This window comes from Aristolochia californica, unplaced genomic scaffold (genome assembly GCF_029961685.1).
Source record: "Aristolochia californica isolate CCGP_79_NKW_82.1479 unplaced genomic scaffold, dmAriCali1.0.hap1 SCAF_11, whole genome shotgun sequence".
Taxonomy (NCBI): domain Eukaryota; kingdom Viridiplantae; phylum Streptophyta; class Magnoliopsida; order Piperales; family Aristolochiaceae; genus Aristolochia; species Aristolochia californica.
The window spans coordinates 11,539,500-11,557,737 of NW_027181782.1; the positions used below are offsets into that span (position 1 = coordinate 11,539,500).

Here is an 18,238-nt window from a genome sequence, read left to right on the forward strand (position 1 = left end):
AAAAGAAGGTCATACGACCTAAATTCTCCGAGCACGAAAAATTTATAGAACGAGAGGCAACAAACACTCTCTTGGACAGAAATCCTCAACTCATTGTTGCGATAGATAAAATCATCGTTGGAGACACTCTCTCAGACGAACAGAAGACGTATGAAATCCGAGAGCTCTCTGTCTCAGAAAAGCTCCCCGAACTTCCGAAATCCAACTGTGGGGACACCGATGTTTGGAAATCGGAGCGTATTCCACAACCCCTTTCTCACTGGAGGCCACACGCCTTCCATAGGCGACGCAAAAAACAGAAATGGACAATTTGGAAACCTCAAATCCGAAGACCAACTCTGCGGTAGCAGAACCAAAAGACTTGTTCGTCGTTGAGCAGAAAGGTTCTAAATTTTAACCACGATTTGCTATTATTTGCCATCGAAAAAAGAGGAGGCGTCGGCGGAAACAAATCTGCGGGTCTTTGGCTTTCGGATTCTCACTCTCACTCACAATCTCACTCACGACAGCCCAGTGGGGAACCATCTTCAACAAAATTTGGGGTAAGCTTCAGAAACACCCTCGTTTTTAAGGTCAAAATGAGTCTTTCAAGGCGTTGATGTGGCTAAAAGAGGCTGAGCAGCAGCAACGATGCCCAAAAATTTGGGACGAAGGTTCTCTGTTTCGTGAAGTAGAGAAACAGTGCCCAAGTGATGGAATTTTGTCTTGGGTGTATGCATTTCGAGATGAAATTTTTCGGAGGATGCCGAGATCCATAAACATAATTTTTTGGGGATGTCTGAAATTTTTTTTCTGGTGGCTTTGCTTTTTTGTGGATGAGCACAGTACCTGTGCGGATGTGAGTTATCAAATTGAAGATGTGGTGTTTAATTTTCTGGATCCCATGTATGCTGCGCGGCCATGAACTTCAAATTCGAATTTTTGGCCTGGTGGATTTCTGTTCCGGGAAGCAAAGAAACAAAAACATTTTGATGAAATTCCGGCTTGTGTGTATGCATTCCAAGATGGAATTTTTTGGGGATGCCGGGAGTGATAGAAAAGTTTTTTTAGATGTTGTTTTCTTTTTCTACTGCTGAGAACAGCAACAGTGAGCCTCTTCAAATTTCTGATGCATGCATGGATGAAGGACTGGTTTCATATTCTTCATGTCTAACCTTGATTAATCGACTGATGACATTCATTATGAAGAAAATTTCCCTCCTTCTGTGTGGACTGCCTCTGGAGGAAAGGGTTCTTGTGCCTCAGGACCAATGCCTTTCAAGCAAGCGTTCAATTATCAATTGCCTTTGAAGTTAGATTTTCTTGATGGAGGAAATGAGTCAAGCGAGGATTCTCAGATTTCTACTCAACAATTTCAGAGACCTCCTGAAGTGAACTTGAGAAATGTGTTGAACGGTATATATGCTACCACAACAGGTAGTTCTAAGGGCCCTGTTGTGATAGGAGATTGATGGGATAGTAAGTCCCATTGGTCATTTGTGGGTTCTAAAATGAATGGTGATGCCATTTTGTTGGGTATTCAGGACAGGGGTGAAGATGTGATGACAATATTTGGCGCGTATGGAAACATTACAAGTGTTGTAGTAATGAGATAAGGAGATGGGAAATCCCAATGTTTTGGATTTGTTCATTTTGAGAATGCAAGAAGTATGCATGAGTGTTGTATCTAATGCTATGGAAGCATTCATGCTGAATGATTATGCTATTCGTGTTGCAACTACTGATGGGTATGCTGGGAAAGGTGCATTAGTACTGCATGTTTATGCTATTAGAAGTGACTCAGTTGAAATTGAAGAAATAAAGTCTAGTTCTGTTGAAGATGTCAAACCTGCAACTGAACCTGAAATTGAATTTGGCAATCTTTGTGTTGAGTTAGTATGCAAAGATGACATTGCAAATGGTGAAAGTTTACCGATTTGTTCTATTATTGAGGTGATATCAGGGGTTGAAGTTTTGGCAACAAAACAGGCACGAAAATTTTCTATAGCAACAAAAGGAGAAACATGTGAAGCTACCATACGAAATGTTAAAGGATACACTGATATAATTGTCATGAGGCACTTTGATAGTGATGCTGCCAGAAGAGCTGCATCAACAACAGGTATTCCTGTTATTAATGATGGGACGGTCTAGGCCAGCACCCTCCACAGGCTCTGTTGGATGTATATTCAATCAGAAGAGAGATAGGCAAATTGGATGGCATTCGTGTTACTTCAAGATGGAAACCCAACAAGTTTGACAATGAATCTTCCTACACCATCATGTTGGGACCTGATAAATGTGGGTCCAATAACAAGGTGCATTTCATCCTCAAGCATAAGAATCCCAAGACTGGGGAGTTTGTTGAACATCACCTTAAATTTCCTTCTTATGTTCCATCTGATAAGCTAACCCATGTTTACACTGCAATACTGAAACCTGACAATGAATTGTGGATTCTGGTGGATGGCAAGGGAAAGGAAAAGATCAATTTTGTATCTGCTGCTGATTTTGAGCCTCCACTTATCCCACCTATAACAATACAAGATCCAGATGATAAGACACCTGAGGATGGGAATGAGAGAGCTAAGATTTCAGATCCTGAAGCTATAAAGCCCGACGCTTGGGATGAAGATGACCCAATTGAAATTGAAGATGAGGAGGTGGAGAAGCCAGATGGATGGTTGGATGGTGAACCAGAGGAGATTGACGACCCTAAAGCTAAGAAGCCCGAAGATTTGGATGATGATGAGGATGGTGATTGGGAGGCACCAACGATTGATACTCTTAAGTGTGAGTCTACTCCTGGCTGTGTTGAGTGAAATAGACCTATGAAGAGAAACCCGGTTTACAAGGGTAAATGGCATGCACCATTGACTGATAACCCTAACCATAAGGGTATTTGGAAGCCAAGGCAGATTCCTACACCTGAGTACTTTGAGCTTGATAAACCTGACTTTGAGCCCATTGCAGCTATTGGAATTGAGATATGGACGATGCAGGATGGGGTACTTTTTGACAATATTTTGATAGCTGGGGATGAGGAGACTGCAACATCTGTCAAGGTGACTGCATGGAAGCCTAAGTTGGAATTGGAGAAGGAAACGCAGAAGGTAGAGGAAGTTACAGCATCTGGTGGACTTTCTGGTGTTCATAAGAAGGTCTTTAATGTGCTCTACCGGATTGAAGATATTCCTTTCTTAGCAGCATATAAGTCCAAGATCATTGATGTCATTGAGAAGGAAGGGAGTCAGCCTAACCTTACTATTGGCATTCTGGTCTCCGTGGTTGTTGTCCTTGTAACAGTCATTTTAGGGTTATCTATGGTGGAAAGAAACGAGTTCTTGTTCGAGTACCGCCCAAGGAAAAGCAAAGCTCTAAAGATGACGGTGACAAACAAGGAACTAGTGGTGACAAGGAAGATGAAAATGAGAAGGAAGATGCTGTTGACCCACGACCAAGGAGGTCTAGAATGGACACATAAAACTCCAAGTGGGAGATCCGAAATTTTGAGGAGAGTTGGTTATGTAGTCTTGATGTTTAAAAAAAAAAATTGCTTCTCTGGTTGGATGCTCTAGTTTTGTAGTCCAGAGGGCTAACACAGATACCGCGGTTGACACTTGCGAATGGATGGCGACGTCGGCATACAGACCCTACTTTCGAGCTTGAGGACAAGCTCATTCTTCCAAGGGGGTGTAATGTTATGCAGACAATAACATTAATGTTTTAACTGTTTTTATTTAATTTACATTATTTTATTTCAGTTTTTGGCCATAGGGATATTTTTGGAATATTTTAATTATAGGGGTATTTTTGTAATATTTTATCTTAAACCCTATAAGGGTGAACTCTATTTAAGGGGTAAGAGTAATGAGAAAGACAAGCAATGATTTTTAGGTTAAACAGGCTTGGAGCTCTCCTTGATGAGTTCTAGGGTTTTCAAGCTTCCCTTTGGCTTGATCTTCGTCTTTCTCTTCCTCCTCACTACAAATCCCTGTGTTAGATCCGGGACCGTAACAGTCACCCAAAGGAGGGGCCAATGACTCACTGAGTTAACTACTTTTACTTTCATATTTTATGTTGCTTTTAAGTATATTTTTTATTAAGTATTAAAGGGAGCATGTTGTAGGGGTAGAATTGTAATTATGAAACTCTAAACTCTAATGACGTCAAACCCTATTTAGAGGTTAAAGGAATAGAAAAAAAAGGCAAGCATTGAATTAGGTTAAACATGGTTTGGAGTTCTCTTTGACGAGCTCTAGGGTTTGGGAGGTCTCCTTGATGAGCTCTAGGTACATGTTCTCTCTTGAATCTGAATTTCTTCTTTCTCTCTTGAATTTTGTTTTATCTTGTTCTTACCGAAACCAAGGGGGGAAATTCTTTCCCTTTTTTAAGCTCAACCAGAGGATATAGCCTCTCATCCATCCATAGTAGCAAGAGAGGTTCCTTTCTCTCTTTCGAAGCAAAGGTAGGGGCTTTCCAATCATATACTGAGAGGAACCAAAAATAGAGGTGCTTTAGCCTCTAGTCCAGCGAGCAGTAGGGTTAGGGACCCTAACCCCTCTCAGCCGTGAGCAGCAACAAGAAGCAAGAAGGGTCCTAACCCCTCTCAGCAGTGAGTAGCCAGGGCCCATCCCTTTCCTGTTCGAGAACAACAAGGGTTTCTCAACACTTACTGAGAACAACCAAGTAGTAAAAAGTAGACTTTTTTCCTCCTTACCGAGAGCAGCTGCTCTCTCTTACAGCGTTGGATTCACCAATCCCACACCAAGTTACTGTTATGCCCTGATCTAACACAGGGAGGAAGATGATTAATAGGAAGGATCATTGTGAGGTTTTGAGCTTTTGAAGGAGCTCCCCCTTAGGTCTCGTGAGAGGGAGAACCTGACCTCGTTTAATCTACTGTTTAACCTACTGAATTTTCGTTTCCATTCATTACCTTACGATGCATACAAATAGTTCACTCCAACAAGAGTTTAGGCAAAAATTACAAAAATGCCCCTGAGGCATATTTAAACCCAAATAGCATAAAACATAAAATAAACTAAATGACTACTTAACTGACTCAGTCAGGGTAATTGACTCAGCCATGGTATCTCAGCCTGACTCGGCTCACTATTTGGTCCATAACAGTTACTCAATCCATGGTCAGGGGCCATAACAACCTGGTATCAGAGCAGGGTAACACGAGGGAGCCCAACAATGGTGAGTTAAAAGAATTGATGATCAGAGGGTAGCAGGCGCAGGCAAAAACACAGGCAGAAAGTGAAAGAAAGTTTGCTCTAATCATGGAGAAGTTGAAACAACTTCCAAATATGAACCTCCACAATGATAGACTTTCTAGGATGATGGGAAATATTACGGCTAGAAGGAACTCAACCCCAAAACTAAGAAGTGAGGAAAACTTGTACAGCAGACAGGGAGACCAGTTTGTAGGGCACACTGCCTTTCCTGCCCAAACTGGAAATTTCAACCAGGGAGGAGGCACCGTACCAAGGTATACAAAACTTGATTTTCCTACTTTTAATGGGTCATACGACCCCTTGATTTGGTGTCATAGGTGCGAAAATTTTTTAATCCATCAGAGAACATCAGAAATTGATAAGGTGGGACTGGCCGCCTTCCACATGCTCGATGAAGCACAACTTTGGTTTCATCAAGTAGAGTTGGATAGATTGGTGCTGGATTGGGAAGAGTTTAAAGAATTATGCACTATAAGGTTTGGTCCTCTCGCCCACGGCAACCCCTTGGGGGATTTGGTGTTGTTATGACAAACTGGGCCAATGGAACTATATAAAAAAAAATCATGAAAAATTTGCACGAGCCAGTCGGATGGTTCGCGTAGACCAACAGGTCAATTTATTTTCAGAAAGCCTTAATAAGTCATTAAGGTTAGAGGTGGAGCTCCATGAACCTGCTGACTTAGCTCGAGCAATGAATCTAGCTCAGGCAGTGGAAACTGTACAAAAAGTTCAAAATAGGAGGACAACTTGGCTAATGGTTCAGAACACTTCCAATAGTTGGCAAGGGAGGCACAACACTACCCCTTAGATAACTTTCCCAGCAGGGCAATAGGCCAGAAATAATCCTATTACTACTCTTGCAGCAGATACACGACCCAACAACCCACCCACCCAATATATTCAGAAAATAACTAGTTTGGAGATAGCTGACCATAGGGCAAAGAACTTATGTTACAACTTTGATGAACCATACAGGACAGACCATCAGTGTAAAAGGTTGTTCTGGTTAGAAGTCGATGAAATCACGAAACCAGAACAGATTGATGATCCTACTGAGGAAGATGCACCAGAAATCTCTTTGCATGCATTACTGGCTAGAAATCCGCCAAAACTATGCAAGTCCGGACTCGGGTGATGGACCAGGACCTTGTCAGCTTTGTGGATTCGGGAAGTACACATAATTTTCTCAGTTTAACGGCTAGTCAACACCTTCAAGTACAGATCCTTGCACACTCAATAGCCACTATTTCGATTGCCAATGGAGAGAAAGTTCCTAGCTATGGCATCAGCAAAGCTTTAAAATTCTCAATCGGTATGACTTTCTTTCATTCAGAATTTTTTGTCATACCTCTAGCTAGGTTCGATATGGTATTGGGTATTAAATGGTTGCAAACCTTATGCCCTATTTTGTGGGACTTAACTACTTTAACTATGAATTTTGAAACGGGTGGACGCCAAGTACTATTATAGGGCAGTCAAGTGGATGAGCCACATCACATCACACACAGGACAATCCAGATAGCACTATAGAACATCTCCTAGATGAATTCTTGGACTTGTTCCAAGAGCCCTCCGAGCTGCCTCCCTTGAGGCACTGTGATCATCGGATATGTTTAAAATACGGCTCAAAGGTGGTGGTAGTTCGACCTTATCGGTACCCACACCTCCAAAAAGATGAAATCTAAAGACAGTGCCAAGACATGCTGCAGCAAGGCCTTATTTGCAGCAGCCGTTCACCATTTTCTTCACCAGTCCTCCTAGTTAAGAAACATGATGGTACATGGCAATTTTGTGTCGATTATCGGGATTTGAATGCACAAACTGTCAAAGACAAGTTCCCTATTCCTGTGGTGGAGGAGCTTCTAGATGAATTACATGGATCATATACATTCGCCAAATTGGACTTGCGCTCCAGATATCATCAGGTTCGTATGCATCCAGACGACATCGAGAAAACTGTCTTTCGCGCTCATCACGACCATTTTGAATTTGTGGTCATGCCATTTGGGTTATCCAATGAACCCTCCACATTTTAGGCGTTAATGAACGAGGTATTCTGCAACTATCTTCATAAAATTGTACTTGTTTTTTTTATGACATACTCATTTACAGCCAGTCCGACACTCAGCATTTTGAGCATTTAAGAGTGATATTTCAACTGTTACATGCACATCAACTATATTTAAAGAAATCTAAATGCTCATTTGTGACATCACATGTGGCCTATCTCGGCCATATTATTTCCCATGATGAGGTCACGGTTGATTCCAAAAAAATTCAAGCCATTGCCAATTGGACGCAACCTATGAATACCTTTGCTTTGATAAGGTTTTTGGGATTAGCAGGATATTATAGAAAATTTATCAAGAATTATGGACCGTTAGCAGCACCATTGACAAGTCTCCTCAAGAAAAATTCCTTTATTTGGAATGACCAGGCTACACAGTCCTTCGTAGATCTCAAATTAGCTCTTGCGTCTGCACCAATTCTGAAAATTCCCAATTTTGAAGATTTATTTGAGGTCGAGTGAGACGCATCCGGTGGGGGCATTGGGGCTGTTCTACAACAACATTTTCACCCTATTGCATATTTCAACAAACAATAGGTAGAATGGCATCACAAATTGGTAGCATATGAATGACAGTTAATCGGGTTGGCCAAAGTTGTCCAACATTGAGACCGTACTTATAGGGCCGTGCATTTCTCATTCGCACTGATAATTATAGTCTTAAATATTTGTTGGAGCAACGCCTTACAACTTCTCCTCAACAACACTGGATTAGTAAATTGATGGGATTCAACTTTACAATGGAATACCGCACTAGGCGGTTAAACAAGGCGGTCGATGCCTTGTCACGAAGTTTTGAGAATCTGCCGCTTCTCTATGCTATTAGCCAGCCTCATTTTATTCTCTTAGACTTGGTGAAGGAGGAAAATACCAGCAATCCGGTTCTCCTCAATCTGCACAAAAAAATTACAGAGGGGGCACTGGACTGTAGATGGGCCATTCGGGATTCTCTTATTTACTAAAAATTGCACTTATATGTACCACACACTTCAGAGTTAGTCTCAGCCATCATCTCTGTATACCATGACAACACTCATGAAAGCATACAGAAAACATTGCATCGCATTCGAGCGGATTTCTATTGGCAGGCTATGAAGATCTCCATTGCGGCATATGTCACATCATGTCCGGTGTGTCAACGTAACAAGGCCGAACACTTAAGTCTAGCGGGTCTTCGGCAACCTCTTGCACTTCCTACACAAGTGTGGGCCGATATATCTATGGAATCAATCTAAGGTCTTCCACAATCTTTCGGAAAATCAGTATTATGCTCACTTTATTCCCATGGCACACCCACATACGGCATCCAGAGTGGCACAGATATTCCTCCAGCATATTGTTCGTTTACATGGCATTCCAGAATTGATTGTCAGTGATCGTGATGCGGTCTTTACCAGTACTTTTTGGCGGGAGCTTTTTCGTCTATGTGGCACCAAGTTGATGCCCAAACAGAGGTAGTTAACCACACCATGGAAATGTATCTCAGATGTCTGGTGGGTGATCGTCCTAAAAACTAGGTTCAATGGCTACTGTGGGCTGAATATTATTACAAAACTTCCTTCCACACTGCATTGCAGTCTACTCTCTTCACCGCTCTATATGGAAGAGATCCTCCTCGACTTTTCTCGTATACTCCAGGCTCCACTCGAGTGGACTTGTTACAATGTTGGACCCACAATGGTGCTCGAGCTGGTGGGACCCACCATGAGGACATGTGACACCAAGAAGAGTCGTCAGCCCTGCTAGCACAAAGTTAAGGAGTTAAGAAGCACAAGCTGAATTGAGTTAGAAGACTTGAAGATCCAGTGGGACCCACAAATATCTCACGAGCTGGCAACCTTACCAAGATAACCTGGAAGATTATGAGGGACCCACAAGGATAAGGCCACCCTCCTCCCTTAAATTCACATGATTGAAGAAAGAGTTCTAGTTCAACTCATATTAGTCTTCTAGTAGATTGTTTGAATAGACTTTTAGAGAGTTAGAGTTGGAATGTAATTAGGAGATTGAAAGGCTAATTGTATAAGGACTCTATCTCTTCCTCTACTATAAATAGAGGTGTTGTAATTCATAATTAATCAAGTTACACATCTCCTTCTTGAGTTAATCTCTCTCTCTCTCTCTCTCTCTCTCTCTTTGCTTGGCGCCACCTCTCTTTTCTCTTTTCTTTTTTCTTCTCTCTACCCGAGAGCTCTTCTTCCCTTTTCTTCTTTCTCTTTCTTTTTTCTCTTGCTCAGAATTATGGAAAAGGGATCCTAAATTCAACATGGTATCAGAGCATCAAATTTAGGATCCCTCGTCAAAAGAATGCTCTAAAGAAGTGATAATCAACACTACTCAAAAAAGACTCTTTTGTAAAGGAAGATAGCTGTGAGGTAAGTGCTTAATTTTTTTTCTTCATGTTACTGGTTTTCAAATTTAGAAGATGATTTAAATATGAGTATGTGAATGCTTGCATCTTATTATATTATGGATATGCATGCCTCTTTATCTAGAAGAAGCTATCAAAACAGTTTTGTCGGTTTGGAAATTCTGTTAACCGAGACCAGTCCATGATCAGATTGTTGGAATTCTTTTTCGTGGGGACAAGTCTCCTAATATAGAAGATTGTTATTTAGTATCTTATGAGTGGTATTAGAGAAAAAAAATAAGAATGATAATTTAACATCAATGCTAAAATTCCCCATACATCGAGTTGTTTACTTGGTGTTATTATTAGAATTTTTTGAAGAATGACCTATCATGGTTGAAGAGAATATGAATATCAAAAGTGATATACTGAGAATTACCACCATATCATTACGTGGGGTAACCACCATATCCTTACGTGGGGTATCCAATTTTATGAGTTGGTCCACATTGGTTCAGAGGTTCCTTATAACAAAAGACTTGATCACCTCATCACATGAGAACCACCTATTGATGAAGATGATATTTTTTATAACAAATGGTTGAAAATGATACTTTGGTGATTAGTTGGCTAATCAATAGCATGGAAGAACATGTCTCCAACAATGTCATTCATCTTGACACTGCTAAACAAATTTGGGAGACATGTGCTAAACTGTACTCTTGCCCAGCTACTCTACATAAACCATATGACATTCTCTAAAGAATGTTGAATACTAAACAAGGAGAAAATATCCATGAGTACTTGGCCCGCTTTAGAGGTTTTCTTCAAGAGTGGAAGTTAGCTCAACCTTCATCCACAGATATTTTTATCCAAGACAAGCAGAAGGAAGCCTTAATAATTTCTATTTGCCTTGCAAATGTTAAACCCCATCTTGAGATTGCCAAGAGTCAACTACTAAGTGGTTTTGTTGTCCCCGAGTTTGATGATGTATGTGCAATACTACTTATTCAAGACACTTCTTCTTCCACTACTGAAGTATCATCCTCTATGTATTCCGATCATAGAGGATCATTATCTGACAGCAGCCGAGGCTGAGGCCGAGGCAAAGGTTATAGAGGAGGCAAAGGAAGAGGTGGAAGGACTGGTGCTGGCAGAGCAGATGGGAAAGAGTGTACTCATTGTAAAAAAATTGGCCACACTATAGATCAATGCTATTAAAAGGATTCCAAGGCAAGCATTTACAATGGACAATATAGCCATTATAAAGAGATATGCTATAAAACCAATGGACAGTTAGAATTGACAAGGGCTAATCAAGCCTTTGTAAGTGATACAAAAGAAGAACCTGCCACAAAATCAGTAGCACATAAATTTTTTACTGATGAAGAGTATGAGCTATTTCAGAAAATGAAGACAATGCTGGGTTCTTCTCCTAGTTCCTTTGCAACTACTGCTACCACCACCGCTTCAGGTATGCTATCTACCTCATCTTCATCCTGGATAATTGACTCAGGGCCTCCGAGCATCTTACAGGTGACAAAAATTTATTACATTCTCCATCTCTGAGTCTTTCACACAAGTTTGTTACCACAACTGATGGTTCTCATACCAAAGTCCAAGGGAAATGTTCTACTTCTATCACACTCAGCTCACTGATATTCTTTTCGTTCCTACTTTTCCTTTGATTCTATTATCTGTTAGCCAGTTGACAAAATATTTTAATTGCTCTGTTACCTGTTTCAGGATCTTATAACGAAGCAGGTGATTGGTGGAGGCCATGAACAAGGGGGGCTTTACTACTTGGATGTGCCAAAAATGAATATGGTTTCCACTACTAAAAATAAGACAATGTTATGGCACAATCGGTTGGGACATGCATCTGCACAGTCTCTTCATTATATGTTTCCTTCTCTTAAAGTAAGGTCAGAATTTCATTGTGAGGTTTGTCAATTGAGTAAACATCAAAGGAGTTTATACTCTCCTCGTCCGGAAGTCAAAAGTGTTACTCTATTTTCTTTAATTCATACTGATGTTTGGGGGCCCTTGAGTGTCTCCAACATTTCTCAAGCAAAGTATTTTATTACATTTATTGATTATTTCACTCGCACAACTTGATTGTTTATATTTAAGGAGCGTTCTGAGATACCATTTATTTTTAAGTCATTTCATGCTATGATACTCACACAATTTGGTCAGAAAATAAAAATTCTCCTGTCTAATAATGTCAAAGAATATGTTTCCAAAGACCTTGACTCTTTTTGTCAAGAAAATGGCATAATCCATCAAACATCATGCGTCTACACTCCTCAACAAAATGGTGTAGCCGAACGGAAAAATTATCATATTCTTGAGGTAGCTCAAGGTTTATTATATGCCATGAAAGTTCCATACGTTTATTGGCCTCATGTAGTCCTTATGACTTACTTTCTTATAAATCGTCTACCATCTTCCATTCTTGGTAATAAATCTCCTTACTCTAGATTATTACCAAATGATGTTCCATTTTCACTACCTTTGAAAGTCTTCGGATGTCAATATTATGTTCATAATTCATTTCCTAGACACAACCAACTTGATCCTAAATGTACCAAGTGTATCTTCTTGGGATACTCTCGCACACAAAAGGGTTATATCTGTTATAGTCCCACTCTTCAACGTTTATTTGTGTCCAAGGACGTAACATTTTTTGAAGACTCCTCATTTTATTCTGATAGTGCTCCTCCCGGTCTGTCCTCAGTACCAAGTTCTTCTCGATCGGTTGTGCCTCGTGATACAAAGATTATTCAACCCCCAAAGCAAGTAGATGACACCACACCTGCCGAGTTAACAGATCCAACAAAGGTAAGTCCTTCATCATAAGTTATTTTGGCCCTCAATATGATACTCGTCCTATTTCTATAAGGAAAGAACCTAGATCATTCACTAGACCTTCTACTTCTCATCCCATTTCAAATTTTGTGTCTCATCATCCCCTCTCACCTTTATGTTGTCAGTTTTTTCTATTTCCTCCATATTTGTTCTATAGTCCTATCAGGAGGCTCTACAACATCCAGGGTGGAAGACAACAATGGATGAAGAAATGAAGGCACTTAATGAAAATCATACATGGTCACCGGTTCCTCTTCCAACAAATAAAAAACCCATTGGTTGCAAGTGGGTTTATACTATCAAACATAATCCGGATGGGTCAATTGCACGACTGAAGGCTCGACTGGTTGCCAAAGGTTATACTCAGTGTTATGGAATTGATTATGAAGAAACCTTTTGACCAGTGGCAAAAATGAATTCTGTACGTATATTATTATCTCCGGCGACCAAATTCATCATGGCCGATATATCAAATTGATGTGAAAAATGCATTTCTTAATGGTGATATTAAAGAAGAAATTTATATGTAACAACCACCTGGGTATGTGGTTGAGGGGGAGTCAATATGCCGCCTAAAAAAATCTTTACATTGTCTAAAGCAGTCCCCTCGGGCATGGTTTGAGAAATTTAGTCAAGCCCTTATACGGGCCAACTTTTACAGACGCTCTGGAGATCACTTAGTATTTATTGAAAATACAACGAGAGGTAAGGTGATTCTGGCTGTATATGTTGATGATATTATTTTAACTGGTAGTGATTCCGAGGGCATCCAGAAAATAAAGGAAAAAATATGTGCTGAATTCAAGACGATGGATCTTGGACTACTCAAATATTTTTTGGGTATTGAAGTATTACAATCCAGACATGGGATTGTGTTATCCCAAAGGAAGTTTGCCCTTGATCTACTAGAGGAGACAAGAATGATGGGATGCAAACCAGCAGACACTCCTATTGACTCAAATACAAAATTATGTGGAGGCATTGGAGAAGATGTAGATATTGCGAAATATCAAAGACTAGTGGGAAGACTTATTTACCTGTGTGTAACAAGGCCGGATATTTCATATGCAGTAAGCGTGATAAATCAATACATGCACAAACCACAACTTAGTCATTAGTAAGCACTTGAAAGAATACTACGACATCTGAAAAGAGCTCCAAGAAGAGGGCTTCTCTATAAAAGCCATGGTCACTTCAACATCGAAGGATTATCAGATGCAGACTGGGCCGGATCCTCGGATGATAGAAAATCTACTTCGGGATTTTGTACGATGGTTGGAGGGAATTCGATTACATGGAAAAAAGCAAGAAGAAAAATGTAGTAGCATGGTCTAGTACAAAAGCAAAATACAGAGCCAAGGCACACACTATTAGTGAACTCCTACGGATAAGATCTCTTCTCACTTAATTGGGATTCTACAAAGAAGCTCTGATAGATTTATACTGAGATAATCAAGCAGCAACACACATTACATCGAATCCAGTCTTCCATGAAAGAACAAAGCATATTGAAGTGGACTGCTATTTTATACGAGAAAAGTTCCAAGCAGGTTTCTTATCTCTAAAGCATATATCATCACAAAGTCAAGTTGCAGATATTCTCACCTCGGTCACTCATGAGATTATGTCTACCATATGCAGCAAGTTGGGCATTTATGATGTCTTCTCACCCCCAACTTGAGGGGGAGTGTTACAATGTGGGACCCACCATGGTGTTCGAGCTGGTGAGACCCACCATGAGGACGTGGGACACCAAGAAGAGTCCTCACCCAAGCTAGCACGAGTTAAGGAGTTAAGAAACACAAGGTGAATTGAGTTAGAATACTTGAAGATCAAGTGGGACCCACAAATACCTCACAACCTGGCAACCTTACCAAGATAAGTTGGAAGATCATGAGGGACCTACAAGGATAAGGCCACAAGCTGGCCTCCTCCCTTATATTCACGTGATTGAAGAAAGAGTTCTAGTTCAACTCATATTAGTCTTCTTGTAGATTGTTTTGAATAGACTTATCTTAGAGAGTTAGAGTTGGAATGTAATTAGGAGATTGAAAGGCTAATTGTATAAGGACTCTATCTCTTCCTCTACTATAAATAGAGGTGTTGTAATTCATAATTAATCAAGGTACACATCTCCTTCTTGAGTTAATTTCTCTCTCTCTCTCTCTCTCTCTCTCTCTCTCTCTCTCTCTCTCTCTCTCTTTTCTTGGTGCCACCTCTCTTTTCTCTTTTCTTTTTTCTTCTCTCTACCCGAGAGCTCTTCTTCCCTTTTCTTCTTTTTCTTTCTTCTTTCTCTTGCTCGGAATTATGGAAAAGGGATCCTAAATTCAATAGGACTCTATTGATTAGGTACTCATTGAACGGGATCAAGTGCTACAGAATATTTTGGCTCGCTTCCTCAAAGAACAAGTTCGTATGAAGGACTTCTATGACAAGGGACACTGGGATATCGTATACAAGGAAGGAGACTACGTATGGTTACGACTCCAACCTTACTGCCAACACTCAATAGCTGGCCAATAGTGTCATAAAATTCTCCAAAGTACTTTGGGTTTTTCTCTATTATTCGGCGCGTCGGGCCAGTCGCCTATCAACTGCAACTTCCAACCACGGCCAAACTTCATGATGTGTTCCATGTCTCCTTCATGTCTCCTTACTTAAACCCTTTCAGGGGTCACCCCCTCCTTCAACCCCGTCACTTCCTCCGATGGACAATGGACAATTTATTCTTACTCCAGCTACGGTATTGCGTTCCCACCTTATTAATGATCAGTGGGAGATTCTAGTCCAACGGAAGGATACCGAACCAACAGCTGCTACATGGGAATAGTTGGCCAACTTCAAACAGGTCTACCCATCTTACGAGCTTGAGGACAAGCTCTTTCTCCAAGAAGGGGCAGATGTTGAGGACTCAATAGCTAACCGAGTCACCCAAAAGGAGGTGCCAATGACTCACTAAGTTAATTACTTTTACTTTCATATTTTTTATTGCTTTTAAGAATATTTTTTCATTAAGGTATTAAAGGGGACATGCCACAGGGGCAAAATTGTAATTGTGAAGCCCTAAACTCTAATGACGTCAAACCCTATTTAGAGGGTAAATGAATAGAAATAAGGCAAGCATTGAATTATGTTAAATAGGATTTGAAGTTCTCCTTGATGACCTCTAAGGTTTGGGAGGTCTCCTTGACGAGCTCCAGGTACAGGTTCTCTCTTGAATCTGAGTTTCTTCTTTCTCTCTTGAATTCTGTTTTATCTTGTTCTTACCAAAACCAAGGGGGGAAGTTCTTTCCCTTTTTCGAACCTCAACCAGAGGCTATAGCCTCTCATCCATCCATAGCAGCAAGAGAGGGTTCCTTTCTCTCTTTCCGAGCAAAGGTAGGGGCTTTTCAGCACTATACCAATAGCAACCACAAATAGAGGTGCTTCGGCTTCTAGTCCAGCGATCAGCAGGGTTAGGGACCCCTAACCCCTCTCAACTGTGAGCAGTAGCAAAAAGCAAGAAGGGTCCTAACCCCTCTCAATAGGAGCAGCTAGGACCCATCCTTTTCCTATCCAAGAATAGCAAGGGTTTCTCAACCCTTACCGAGAACAACAACCAAGCTGTAAAAAGGAGACTCTTTTCGTCCTTTCCACGAGCAGCAACTCTCTCCTACAATGCTAGATTCACCAATCCCACGCCGAGTTACTCGATCCATGGCCAGAGACCATAGCAGAAGACATCTCGAAGCGGCATCAATGTACCTCTCCCACGTCAAAGAGATGGCAAAGGAGGTAATTAAAAGGTCTTCTTATAAGGATGGTACAAATGTGTAATTAAAGAAGATGATGTGTGTCTACTTATGTCTTTTTTTAAAAACATGTAGCCCTAAGGCATTGTGAACATCTTTACACAACTATAAATAGATGATCAAGGCACAGGGTAGATCATTAAGTCTCTCCCCTTTCTCTCAAATTTGTTCCTAGCTTTCCCTATTTTTCCAAGCTCTCTCTCTCTCTCCATCTTTCTAGCTATCTCTTCCCTTTATCTCTTTTCTTCTTTTCTTTCTCTTCCTTTATAACCTCTTCTTCTTCCTCTCCTCTCTCACCACCTTCGTTGCTATCGTGTAGGTGAAATACTCTTTCATGAAAACCTTTTGTTCAGACTCAATTTCTTACCCATACTTTGTCTCTAAAGTTTTCCATAAACCTTTCACACTTTTAGCATCATAATACAAGTCAACGACGCAAATAATAATCTTTTTCATATTTGTGTTTAACACCTGATCTCGTTGGTTCATGGTTCTCTAATCTACTAATTGATGGAGCACTCACAACTACAAAGAACAACTCTAGAGTTGTTAACTAGTACTCCATTCATTTTTGTCATCTACTAAAATTCTTCCCATCAAACAGTTTGGGTTTCAGTGTTTTGTTCAGTAAGTTTTCGGATTTCTCCATTCTAGAAGTCAAAATCTCTTTAAAATGTTGGAAATAATATAATTCAACTCACATAACTTTAAATAACACTTAATAAAAACCAAATTAATAGCCTATTGCCAATGCATGCCTTTTGCCGACCCGATCACTAATCATATAGAAAATAATAAATAATTAAATAATACCTCTATCAAGCCTGAGGCTGGTATTCACTAATTTCAAAAGAGATTTGCCTCATACATGCATTGGATGTTAGCAATCCTTTCCAAAGATACAACGAATATTTTTGAATTTTGAACTAGATCAAACAGAGGATTTTCCTCCTTTTTTTCTCAAGAACACGAAGAGCACTTAACCCATTTCATCCAATGATTCTGGTCTTGATCCAACTTAACAAATGTGTGATAGGCACGCATGTGTGAGATCACACACACGTGTAAGCATGAGAGCCTCACACGGGCAAGTGTGTGAGTCTCACTCAAACTCAAGGTAGGTAGAGGGTGAAGAATCATTTAAACCCAAAAGCTCCCCATTATTTTAGCAATATGGGACTAAAGAAAAAAAGAAAAATGAAGGAAAAGGGAAGAGAGGAAAGAGATGCATGCGTGTGAGCATGTGTGTGTGCGTGCCTTTCTATTTCTTCTCAAAATTCTAACAAACATATTGAGACAACCGTCTTATTACTAATGTAAACTAATTTACATGGGGCACATCTCCCATTCAAACCCTCAACTTATTCATATGGGGAAGCTTGGAGCATCAAATATTGTCGTGTTTCACCTAGCTTTGATATTTGATATGCATGTTGTAGGGGTCAATGACTATATTGGGTATGTGAAAATTTGATAAGTTGTCAATGTTTGTGTTTCATAACATCCTATAAGGAGTCTTTTAACATTATGTATTACAATCATAACATGTAATACTCAACATAACATCTTAAAGATCTAAAAAAAGGTTAAAATGTTTTTTTCTTGATTATAGATTTCCAAGGAAATTTAAAAAAAATCTTATTAGTACTCTACTAGAATTTTTTTGGAAATCTTGTAATACTTTCTAATATTTAAATTTATAATTTCTACAGAAATGATAGAAAAACTGTTTTGTATTATCTAGTCATGGACCATACAAGTTGTAAGATCACACAATTAGACCATAAATCCTGCAAATGCTTGGCTTGAATTAGTGAGATGAAGTCTGGTTTGAGTTTCAAAATAGGTCATTTGATTTAAATGAATTAGCCTAGTTGACTCGGATTCTAAGGGTTTTGATAAAGTGGCGGGAAATATGGTCCTACTTGCCACACTT

General features: G+C 40.0%; 1 pseudogene; it reads left to right on the forward strand.

Annotated features, from left to right (window-relative positions):
* Positions 1-1,599: 1,599 nt before the first annotated feature.
* Positions 1,600-3,463, forward strand: LOC137943620 (calnexin homolog pseudogene; annotated as a pseudogene).
* Positions 3,464-18,238: the final 14,775 nt, after the last annotated feature.